At 36.4% G+C, this 11,845-nt stretch overlaps 1 non-coding gene across 1 annotated transcript; it reads left to right on the top strand.

The window, feature by feature from the left end:
* Nucleotides 1–6,195: 6,195 nt before the first annotated feature.
* TRNAS-AGA (transfer RNA serine (anticodon AGA)) lies at nt 6,196–6,277 on the top strand. The gene has a single exon. It is a non-coding gene; the product is annotated as a tRNA-Ser (tRNA).
* Nucleotides 6,278–11,845: the final 5,568 nt, after the last annotated feature.

The raw sequence follows: 11,845 nt of genomic DNA, 5'->3' as shown, positions 1-11,845 counted from the left end.
TTACTAGCGGTAAACGGCGCTCCGAGGGCATGCAGGACTATGATTCCCAGAATGCTCCACGACGCTAAACTCCATTTCCCAGAGGCCTCAGCCAACGTGTGAGATCTCGTTGAGCGGGATCAAGCAATTCTACCCGCCAATGTTTGTTCCTAAATGTCTCAGGTAAAAGTCTTCGTTAGAGCTGTGGCTCTCAAGATTTTGTGACTGGACTGATTGTAAGAATACACTTTTATATACAAATATAACTCAGAAACGTAAATAAGCATTTCATAATGCATTACTTGCCCTTATTCTTTGTCCGGCATTGTATTTAGTGTTCTGTTCCTTTGTTTAAAAAATTCTAGTCCTGACTCTAAAATAGGTTGCGACGCACGTTTTAAACCGTGGTCTTACCATGTTTTGCCCTACGGTAGTGCATTGTATTTGCCTACTTCAACCAGCATGTAATGTAGTTGCGAATGGAGCCCAACGCCAGTCGGTGTGTCCTTGGCAGAAAAAAATCCAACTGAAGTAGGTAGGTTTCTATATTTTTAAACATGTGGCCCAAGCACTTTACTTCTCTGCGTCTCCGTATTTGTATAGTCGGGCTAAGGTCAAGTCACCCAGTCTGTTAACTGACAAAACACTGAATTTGAAAATTCCAACATTGAGTATATGAAGAACAATTATAGTAAAAGGAAAAGGAACAATATCTAGAAGCAGATTTCAGAAAAGACCTACTGTGAGAAATAGAAAATTTCAGTAAACAATTCTTAGTAGGTTGTAAGAAGACATGGCCTAAATGAAACGAATGAAAGCTGTGAGAAAACAAGTTGAAATAAAAACACTGGATGAAAGGGGTTTAAAACACGTGCAAGCATGTTTAAAATGAAGGAAGATAATTAAAATCATACTGGAGAAGAACAGAATTGATGCTGTGGTAAAGTGAATCAGTTGTATGCAGGATATTCTTTTAAAGCTGTGTGAATCATAAGAAAAACATGAATGAAATAGAAGAAAGTGATAGATACATATGAAGGACAGAGGATGAAAAGCCAACATGTGTATGATTCCCCATCAGGAAGAAGAGAACACATGAAATCAGCTATCATTTAATAGTTTCTATGTGCCAGGCAGTGTTCTGACTGCTTTATACCTAACATTTAATTCTTAAAACGATCTTTATTAAGTTGTTTATTATTATTTCTTCTTTACTACAGAGGAAATTAAGCCACAGATAAGTTGAGTAGCCTGTCCGAGGTGACATAACCAGTAAATGAGGAAGCTGGGACTTGAATTTAGTAATGTGGTCCCAACCTCCCATTTTTAATCTCTAATAAACAATAGGCTTGCTAGTAAAGAGATGAACAGTTTCCTAAGTTTAAGAAGAATGCACCTCATTCATTGCTAGTGAGAGTGCAAAATGGTACAGCTACATTGGAAGACAGTTTAGCAGTTTCTTTCAAAACTAAGCACACTCTTACAACATGATCCAGCAATTGTACTCCTTGGTATTTACCTAAATGAACTGAAAAGTTAGACACACACAAACACCTAATTGCCAAAACTTGGAAGCAACCAAGATGTTCTTCAATAGGTGAATGGTTAAATAGACTGGTATATCCCTGCTGTGTAATATTATTCAGCAATGAAAGGAGTTGGCAAGCTCCAGCAGTTGGTGAATGACAGGGAAGCCTGGGGTGCTGCAGTTCGTGGGGCTGCAAGGAGTCGGACTGAATGACTGAATTGAACTGAATGAAAGGAAATGAGCAATCAAGCTACCAAAAAAACACACACATTAAATGCAAGTTGGTGAGTGAAACAAGTTAAAGCGAAAAGGTTACATACTGTAGGAGTCCAACTATATAATATTAAGGGAAAGTTAAACTATGAAAACAGTAAACATCCATGGTTGCTAGGGGTTTGGAAAGGGAAGGAGGGATGAATGGATATAGCACAGGATTTTTAGGGCACTGAAATTATTTTGTATGACATTGTGGTGGTGGATATATCATTGTACATTTGTCAAACTCTCCTATAGAGTGTCAAACAGTACAGAGTGAACCCCTAATGTAAACTGTGGTTAGTAATAATTTATCAATATTTTCTAATCAGTTGTAGCAAATGTATTGTACTAATGCAAGATGTTAATAGGAAAAATTGGGTAGTGGAGGGGGGCAGTGGTGAGCCCAGATGGGATTTTTCTGTAAACCTAAAACTGTTTTTTTAAGTATATTAATTTTAAAAATATATAATTGTTAAAAGTGTTTCTAGTAAGGTCTCAGCGGGAAATGAGGGACATCTCATTAGAAATTGGATATCTAATTAGAAAAGTAATGCCTGTAAAGTAACAGAACTTGGCTGAATTGTGTTCTTCTGTGGGATGAAAAACAATTTGTAAGCAATAAACTTGAATATTTAGCTGAGCAAATTTCCTAGATAAATGTCAATGTGCTCCCTGGTTTCTCTGCACTGTTTATAGTACAAAATGTAAGGAAAAAGACAATAGAGGAAAGAAGTGTTAAGCAGAGTAAGCAAAGAGAAACCATTTTATAATGGTTTGGAAAAATTTCAGCTACACCTTCTACAAACGAGGCTTCCAATACAAGTTGAAATATGCATGTATTGAAAAAATGTATATGTAAAATTTCTGTCCTCAGTGACTTCTCTTCATAGTGTTAGCAACTGGGTGTACATATAAAAAAGTAAGCAACCATTGTAAGCAGCATATAGATATTTCCACGATGGTGTGATCACTCACCTAGAGTCAGACATCCTGGAATGCGAAGTCAAGTGGGCATTAGGAAGCATCACTACAAACAAAGCTAGTGGAGGTGATAGAATTCCAGTTGAGCTATTTCAAATCCTAAAAGATGATGCTGTGAAAGTGCTGCACTCAATATGCCAGCAAATCTGGAAAACTAGCAGTGGCCACAGGACTGGAAAAGGTCAGTTTTCATTTCAATCCCAAAGAAGGGCAATGCCAAAGAATATTCAGACTACCACACAGTTGCACTCAAATCACACACTAGCAAAGTAATGCTCAAAATTCTCTAAGCCAGGCTTCAACAGTATGTGAACTGTGAACTTCCAGATGTTCAAGCTGGATTTAGAAAAGGCAGAGGAACCAGAGATCAAATTGCCAACATCTGTTGGATCATTGAAAAAGCAAGAGAGTTCCAGAAAAACATCTACTTCTGCTTTATTGACTATGTCAAAGCCTTTGTGTGGATCACAACAAACTGTGGAAAATTCTTCAAGAGATGGGAGTACCAGACCATCTGACCCACCTTTTGAGAAGTTAAGAAGCAACAGTTAGAACTGGACATGGAACAACAGACTGGTTCCAAATTGGGAAAGGAGTACGTCAAGGCTGTATATTGTCACCCTGCTTATTTAACTTATATGCAGAGTACATCATGCAAAATGCTGGGCTGGATGAAGCACAAGCTGGAATCAAGATTGCCAGGAGAAATATCAATAACCTCAGATACACAGATGACACCACTCTTATGGCAGAAAGCGAAGAAGAACTAAAGAGCCTCTTGATGAAAGTGAAAGAGGAGAATGAAAAAGTTGGCTTAAAACTCAACAGTCAGAAAACTAAGATCATGGCATCTGGTCCCATCACTTCATGGCAAATAGATGGGGGAACAATGGAAATAATGAGAAACTTTATTTTTTGGGGCTCCAAAATCACTGCAGGTGGTGGCTGCAGCCATGAAATTAAGACACTTGCTCCTTGGAAGAAAAGCTATGACAAACCTAAACAGCATATTAAAAAGCAGAGACATTGCTTTACCAACAAAGGTCCGTCTAGTCAAGGCTATGGTTTTTCCAGTAGTCATGTATGGATGTGAGAGTTGGACTATAAAGAAAGCTGAGTACCAAAGAATTGATGCTTTTGAACTGTGGTGTTGGAGAAGACTCTTGAGAGTCCCTTGGACTGCAAGGAGATCCAACCAGTCCATCCTAAAGGAAATCAGTCTTGAATATTCATTGGAAGGACTGATGCGCTGAAGCTGAAACTCCAATACTTTGGCCACCTGATGGGAAGAACTGACTCATTTGAAAAGACCCTGATGCTGGGAAAGATTGAAGGCAGGAGGAGAAGGGGATGACAGAGGATGAGATGGTTGGATGGCATCACCAACTTGATGGACATGAGTTTGAGTAAGCTCTGGGAGTTGGTAATGGACAGGAAAGCCTGGCGTGCTGCAGTCCATGGGGTCGCAAAGAGCCAGACACAATTGAACGGAACTGAACTTGCACAGTGGCCAGAATTTTGGTAATAACTAGATTTTTTATTCAAGAAAATGCATAATGAAAATCTTAGTATGTCATAAATATTTATGCATAACATACCTTTTAGTGGCAGCAAAAGTATTACATCATAATAGATGAATTATTTTTCAAAAGATATTTGCCAAAGCTTAATGGATACACTCAAAAAACATATGAAAGCAAAGCACTCAATGCATTTACACACAGCAAACAGACCCATGTACCCAGCATCCAATTTGAGAGTTAAAATCATTACTCTTCTTGTTAAACTCCTAGTTAAAACTCCTTGCAAGTGTAGTGGGACCTCCCAGTCATGTCCTCTCAAGGGTAATCATTACCCTCATCTCTACTGTATACCATACATTAATTTCACCTATTCTTGAACTTTCAAAAATTGGAATGCACTATAATATGTGTTCTTTCTTGTCTGACTTTTTCTACTCACTATTAGCTTGTGAAATTTTGTCCCTATGGGGTTATGTGTACTTGTAATTCCTTCACTCTCCTTGTGGTGTGATATTACAGTGAAAAAGACTCTCAATTTGCCTTTTCTCAATTTGCCTGTAGATGGACTTTGGGTTGTTTCCAATTTCAGCTTAAAATAATAACTACACTACTTTTTGTTTCTTACAACTCAACTCTGGCTCTTCCTTTACTGAGATCCATTCTGACATGCTTACTTTTTTTTTTTAAGTCTAGAAAAACAAAGTTGCACCTGTGTCCAATCCTTGTTCCTTGTTATCCTAAATCAACCTGTTGATTAATAATATTGGTTCAGATGCATCACTAATTACTTCCTGTTTTGCATATATATTTTTTTAAGCACAAAGGTTTTCTTTGATACCTAACTTCAGTCAAAGCTAGTGTTCCAAATGACTTCAGAGAATATATATACTTGATAAAAATATGTACACCAAATAACATGTTATGTGTAAACTATGGACAGCAATCTTTTTAGCATAGTTTCTATCAAAACTGCTTCATGCCTGTCCCTTCAGAACAGGTTGTCTCCCATAAGACCACTGGACATCTTAGATCTCTCTGCCTTTACCTCATTCTCTTCTCTTCCTCTCCTCCTTCTCCTTCCTGGTCCCTCCTCCTCACTTCTCTGTTTAGGTGATGTGATTTCTCTGTTTGCAATTGTTTTCCTCTTTTCTTAAATTATTAGTGAAAAACACCAGGAAGTAGACAAAAGCCAATTACAGTGATGTTTGCACTGGACTGGCCCAGGAAAACTCATATTGTCAGCTTTTGACTCAGATGGGAAAACAAGAAGAGGGAAAGAAAACATACTTGCATTGGTTAAAGTTTGAGAAAATGAACTCCTATCTTGGTAAAAATCCAACTAAGATCTTCTTTTTAGAAGGTAGCCATGTTCTAGGGGCGACAGGAACTCACCGAACATCTATAAAATTTATTCTTAACGTGACAAGCGTGGAAGCATATAGTGAAATACAAAGCACGGTACAAACACAATGGAATTGGCGTTCCCTTAGGATTGATGTGGGCTGAAGCACTTAGGGACACAGAACAAGTGGGATGCAAGGAGGCTTTTGTGCATCATTTCCCTCAGTCTTTACTTAGCACATAAATCAGGGAACTGAGCCCCACCCTGAAAGCCACTAGCGTTCTCTAAGGGGCCTCAGTGCCTGCAGGGAAGTTCCAAACAAAAGCTACCCCTATCAGGGCTGTTTAACTCCTGACAACTCGAAAAGCTACTGCTGATGCAGTGAGGACTCCCCTTCTAGTGCTCTCTGTCCCGACAGTTGCCCAGAGAATTTGACCTCCATGCCAAACTTGCATTTCACCTGAGGGTTTCTATTCAGTTTGCAAGAGTACGTTTTCTTGCACCAAGCTCATTTTTGTTCTTTCCCATGACATCGGCCAGTGAAATTTGTATTTAAGAATTTAAACGGAAAGGGTGTTGTCAGTGTAGTCGTGGCCGAGTGGTTAAGGCGATGGACTAGAAATCCATTGGGGTCTCCCCGCGCAGGTTCGAATCCTGCCGACTACGGCGTGTGCTTCTAACGCTGAAGCTTGTTAAAACGAGCTACGTAATACGTACCTTTACAAGGCAAAGTTTTTACTTCGACTCTGCCTTGGAAATTTAAAAATCTCTCTGAAATCAACAGATACCCTTTTAGCAACTACTTCCAGTGTTCTCCAAATTCAAGTCATGGCCACGCGTGTAGCTAGGAATCAGTGTACCAAAAAGGCAGCTATCGAGAGAGAGAGAGAGCGAGCGAGCGTTTTATTTTCCCTTTTTGTCTTTTATTGTAAAGCTCTCATAGAGCACCGTCGCTGGCCGTCCCACTGTGCTGCCAGTTCTGGGAAGTGAGGGAGGAACTGGAATGGACTTAAGGCTAGACATGGATATATTTGGTTTGGAAACTGAATCGCACGATGTATAGTTGATAGCAGGAAGCATAGCTTGCACAGTGAATTAATAAAGACAATGGTAAGCAATTGTATGGAGATTCCTCTAGAGTAGCATACTGTCTTTCCACATTAGTTCTGTAGTGTGCATCTCTACCTGTCCGATGGAGACTGAGGTTCGATTCTCCTACACACTGGGCATTGTCTCTCTTCTATTACTAATTAACCATCAAGGACTGGAATTCAGTAAGTAATATGAAGAGAGGATGCCCTCTCCACAGTTACCAAGTGATCCAGCCGATTTAGTGACAGGTGAAGATTACATTTTTATTGTATGTAAATGTATAATATATATTATGAGTATATATGTACTTTAAGATATATATAATTTTAAGAGTGTGTGTTTTAAAAATATATATGTGTGTGTGTATACTTTTCCCCCTTATATATGATAGAGACAGAAAAGGAAAATACAGTAATACAAATGCTAACATTTGGGGACTGGATTAGCCAGGAATTGTCTGTATTCTTGTAACTTTTCTGTCAATCTGAAATTATTTCAGAATTAAATTATTTTAAAATAAAAAGTTAAAAGACTAATAAAACCATAACTGAAAAATATTTTCATTGACATTTAAAAGCATAGATATACAATTTGAAGCATAGATATGAAAGAAATAAGAAGTAAATGAATGAATGAGAGTTTAGAACTGATGAAAGAATGCGATGCAAACTGCTGTAGTGAGCAAGGACATTCATAACACATGAGAAGAGCTAAATAGGGAGAGCATGCCTAAAACAACATTGTTTAATAATGACTACACTTCACGATGTGAAAATAAGATGATGCTATAATTCAAAACAATAACAATAACAACAAGAATAACAATAACAAACAGCAAATAACAATAACAAACTCCAGCAATAACATGTGTGATGGGAAGGTGTGGCCAAATCCAAATTATTCTATGTTGCCTTATAATGTTGAATAAGGTTATAATTAAATGTACACTCAAAATATGATACATATTTGGACCATTGCTAAATACTAGAACACCTGACCTGCCTCTTGAGAAACCTGTATGCAGGTCAGGAAGCAACAGTTAGAACTGGACATGGAACAACAGACTGGTTCCAAATAGGAGAAGGAGTACATCAAGGCTGTATATTGTCACCCTGCTTATTTAACTTATATGCAGAGCTACATCATGCAAAATGCTAGGCTGGATGAAGCACAAGCTGAAATCAAGATTGCTGGGAGAAATATCAATAACCTCAGATATGCAGATGACACCATCCTTATGGCAGAAAGTGAAGAACCAAAGAGCCTCTTGATGAAAGTGAAAGAGGAGAGTGAAAAAGTTGACTTAAAGCTCAACATTCAGAAAACTAAGATCATGGCATCTGGTCCCATCACTTCATGGCAAATAGATGGGGAAACAACAGAAACAGTGAGAGACTTTATTTTTTGGGGCTCCAAAATCACTGCAGATGGTGATTGCAGCCATGAAATTAAAAGATGCTTACTCCTTGGAAGGAAAGTTATGACCAACCTAGACAATATATTAAAAAGCAGAGACATTACTTTGCCAACAAAGGTCCGTCTAGTCAAGGCTATGGTTTTTCCAGTGGTCATGTATGGATGTGAGAGTTGGACTATAAAGAAAGCTGAGCGCTGAAGAATTGATGCTTTTGAACTGTGGTGTTGGAGAAGACTCTTGAGAGTCCCTTGGACTGCAAGGAGATCCAACCAGTCCATCCTAAAGGAGATCAGTCCTGGATGTTCATTGGAAGGACTGATGTTGAAGCTGAAACTCCAGTACTTTGGCCACCTGATGCAAAGAGCTGACTCATTAGAAAAAGACCTGATGCTGGGATAGATTGAGGGCAGGAAGAGAAGGGGACAATGGAGGATGAGATGGTTGGATGGCATCACCGACTCGATGGACATGAGATTGGGTAAACTCTGGGAGTTGATGATGGACAGGGAGGCCTGGCATGCTGCGGTTTATGGGGTCGCAAGGAGTCAGACACGACTGAGCGACTGAACTGAGCTGAACTGAATGGATGAGTGTTAAAAAATCAGTATTTCTGTGAGCCATGTTCAAAATCAAGCAGCTTTTGTTTTTTTAATGATGAAATAGAGAGATATAAGAATAATTTTGAAATTTTAATTTAAAATTAATTTTTAACATCTTGTCATCAAATTTTGGTAGTCAGATTTAAAAGTTAATATTATTGTGCAGCACTGTCAGACACTAGATTATTTCTTCAGTAATTTTATTGCACAGTTGAGTGGTCAAATCCATTCCTTTTCCCTGTCATTGAATCTCATTTGTCCCTCATTTGTCTATTACTTCTTTTCATCATAGACAAAATATTATTTATTTTTTACAGAGGAAAAAAGATTGATCATAGATAAGATCTATAAAGGCACTGATGAGCAGTCAACACAGGCATGGCTTGAAGGGCCACATCCTTGAAAGAAGGGAAACACATGATGAGTTGTACAAGAGCTTGCCTCTGAGGGACACATTCTGTTTTGCAGCATTTTATCAATAGACTAGACTTCAGGTGGAAAAAGCAATTGTGCTGAACTGAAGAGACACTCATTAGTGTTTGGCTGCTAAAGTCTATAGGACCTGAAGGTCAAAATTCAGATGACGAGGGAACCACAGAGAAGGAACTCAAACTTCTGCGTATAAATTCTCCTTACAGTGTTGGCTAATTCCTAAATTGCCAACACACAAGAAGAGTTCAAAACTCTGTAGGAAAGAGCAGCTGGAAGGCTAAAAATCTGTAGATTCATCAGCTGCTTAGTTTTTGAGAAACAGAGGTTAAGCCGTGCCTCTCCCAGTTAATAAACTCTGTTATTTGAGACTTCAGAAACATATCTTTTAAGCAGTAAGGGACAAACCCAGCTGTAAAGACTAAATGAAGAGTAAGGTCTGTGTCTTCAGAGTAAAGAGAACCTAACATAGACCAACCATAACAATGACTCAGTCTTTGTATATTCCAGAAAGACTACCAGAAAACTCTGAATGTTTAGAAAGAAAGCAATATAGGTCTATATAACCCATTGATCAAAGAAAAAAACACAATAGAGATTTTAAAATACTTTGAGCTGAATGAAAATAAAAATATGATACATCACAATTTGTCTGATGTAGCTAAAGCTGTTTTTATACAGAAAATTTTATCTTTAATTCCATGTATTAGAACAAGGGAAAGGTTGAAAATCAGTGATCTAATTCAAGAAGCTATAAAAACCTGGGTACTTAAATGCAAAAGGTAGAAGGAACTATTAAAATAAGTGCAGAAATCAATGAAAAGCAGATATACATCAGAAGAAATCAGCAAAGCAAAAGGTTGGTTCTTCGAAAAGGCTGATAAAATAGATAAACCCAGTGAGACTAACCAAGAAAAAAAGAGAGTAAGATAAAACACAAAATGCCACATCAGGAAAAATATAGATTATATTCATATATATCCTAAATATATTTTAAAAACAAGAAAGGTATTAGAAACATCTTGATGTCAGTATACATGAAGCATTTGATAAAATGGATAACTTCTTTGAAAAATACCAAAAAAAAGAAGAAAAAGAAAAATGCCATGTGCCACAGGGACACAAAAAGCAACTGGAAATCTGAATTGTCCTATGCCTATTAAAGAAATTAAATCCATAATTTAAAAAGTCATTCATATAAACCTCCAGGCCTAGGTAGAATCTCTTCTGAATTCTTCTATACAAATAAGAGATAAATATCAATCTTTTAGAAACTCTTTCAGAGGATAGAAAAGATTCTATATCTTGATTATGGTGATTATTACACAAGTATATACATATGTAGAAATCCATCAAACCGTATAGTTAAGACTTGTGGTCTCTTCAGTATAAAAATTACACTTAAATTTTGAAAATGAGAAAAATTAAGGCAAAGTAAGGATGGTTTAACTCAAGCAAAAGGAAAATTCCTCACTAGCAGATGTATATTACAAGACATAATAAAAGGTATTCTTGAGGTTAAAGAAAAATAAAGAATTTGAAAATTGGCATTAACAGGTAAATTAATGTGGTAGCTGGATTCATGGTCAATATAAAATATATCAAGTGTATTCATATGTACCAACAACAAACAGTTGGAAATTAAAAGTGGTTTAATTTCAATTTCAATAGCATCAAAAATGACAACTGCTTGGGAATAAATCTAATAAAAGATGTTCAGATATTTATACTAAAGTCTTTAATGTATAAGTAAAAATCCAAAGAGAAGTAAAATAATATAAATACTTTCAATCTAAAAAGAGTCAAAGAAGCAGAAATTAGAGAACAAAACCATACCAGCAAAAGTAAAAGAAGAGCAAGATGATAGAGTTAAACTTAACTAAATATTTATCTTGAATATAAGTAGATGAAATATTTCAGTTAAAAAACAAAGATTATCATAATGAAAAAAATAGGAATGAAAAAAATTTACCCCAAACTATATGTTCTCTATAAGACATGCAGTTTGACATATGGGTTTTTAAAAAAGGATTAGAGTAAAAGAATATAAAAGACATATCAGAACAAGTTACCAAAAAAGATAGACCAGAAGCATTTTAGTGATAATAATTTGGTATTTGTAGATTCTTAAGAAAATAGCATTAGTAGAAATAATATTTCATAACCACAAGGTTCAATTTAGTAAGAAGATATAACAATCTTATATTTGTATGCACATAATAACAGCTTTGAAGTAAAGAAAACAAAGGGTAGGTAGAGCTAAATGGAGAAATGTAAAAATCCATTATCGTAGTTTAGTATTTTAGCACTTGTATAGAAATAACTGATGGGACGAAGAGACAAAAATTGTCAGGAAATTTTAAATAATGGGATTAATATGATACCCAACTAAAGAATATCTTTCTTGTTGAAGTATGCATGAAATATTTAACAAAATCACCAAATGCTAAGCATAATGCAGCTCTCAGTAAATTTCAAAAGATTGAGATCACACAGAATATGTTCTCTGAGCACAGTATAATTAAATAAAAATCAATATCAATAGCATAAATAAATAGAAAATTCCCAAATTTTGCAAAATTAAATAATACAGTGCTAAATAATCCCATGAATCAAATAGATTTTTTAAAACTATAAAATATTTTTAACTAAATGATGAAAATAGGATATATCACAACTGTGACATGAAACTAAAAC

The sequence above is a fragment of the Odocoileus virginianus genome, unplaced genomic scaffold, assembly GCF_023699985.2.
Source record: "Odocoileus virginianus isolate 20LAN1187 ecotype Illinois unplaced genomic scaffold, Ovbor_1.2 Unplaced_Scaffold_29, whole genome shotgun sequence".
NCBI lineage: Eukaryota > Metazoa > Chordata > Mammalia > Artiodactyla > Cervidae > Odocoileus > Odocoileus virginianus.
This window is presented reverse-complemented; position numbering and strand designations above follow the sequence as displayed.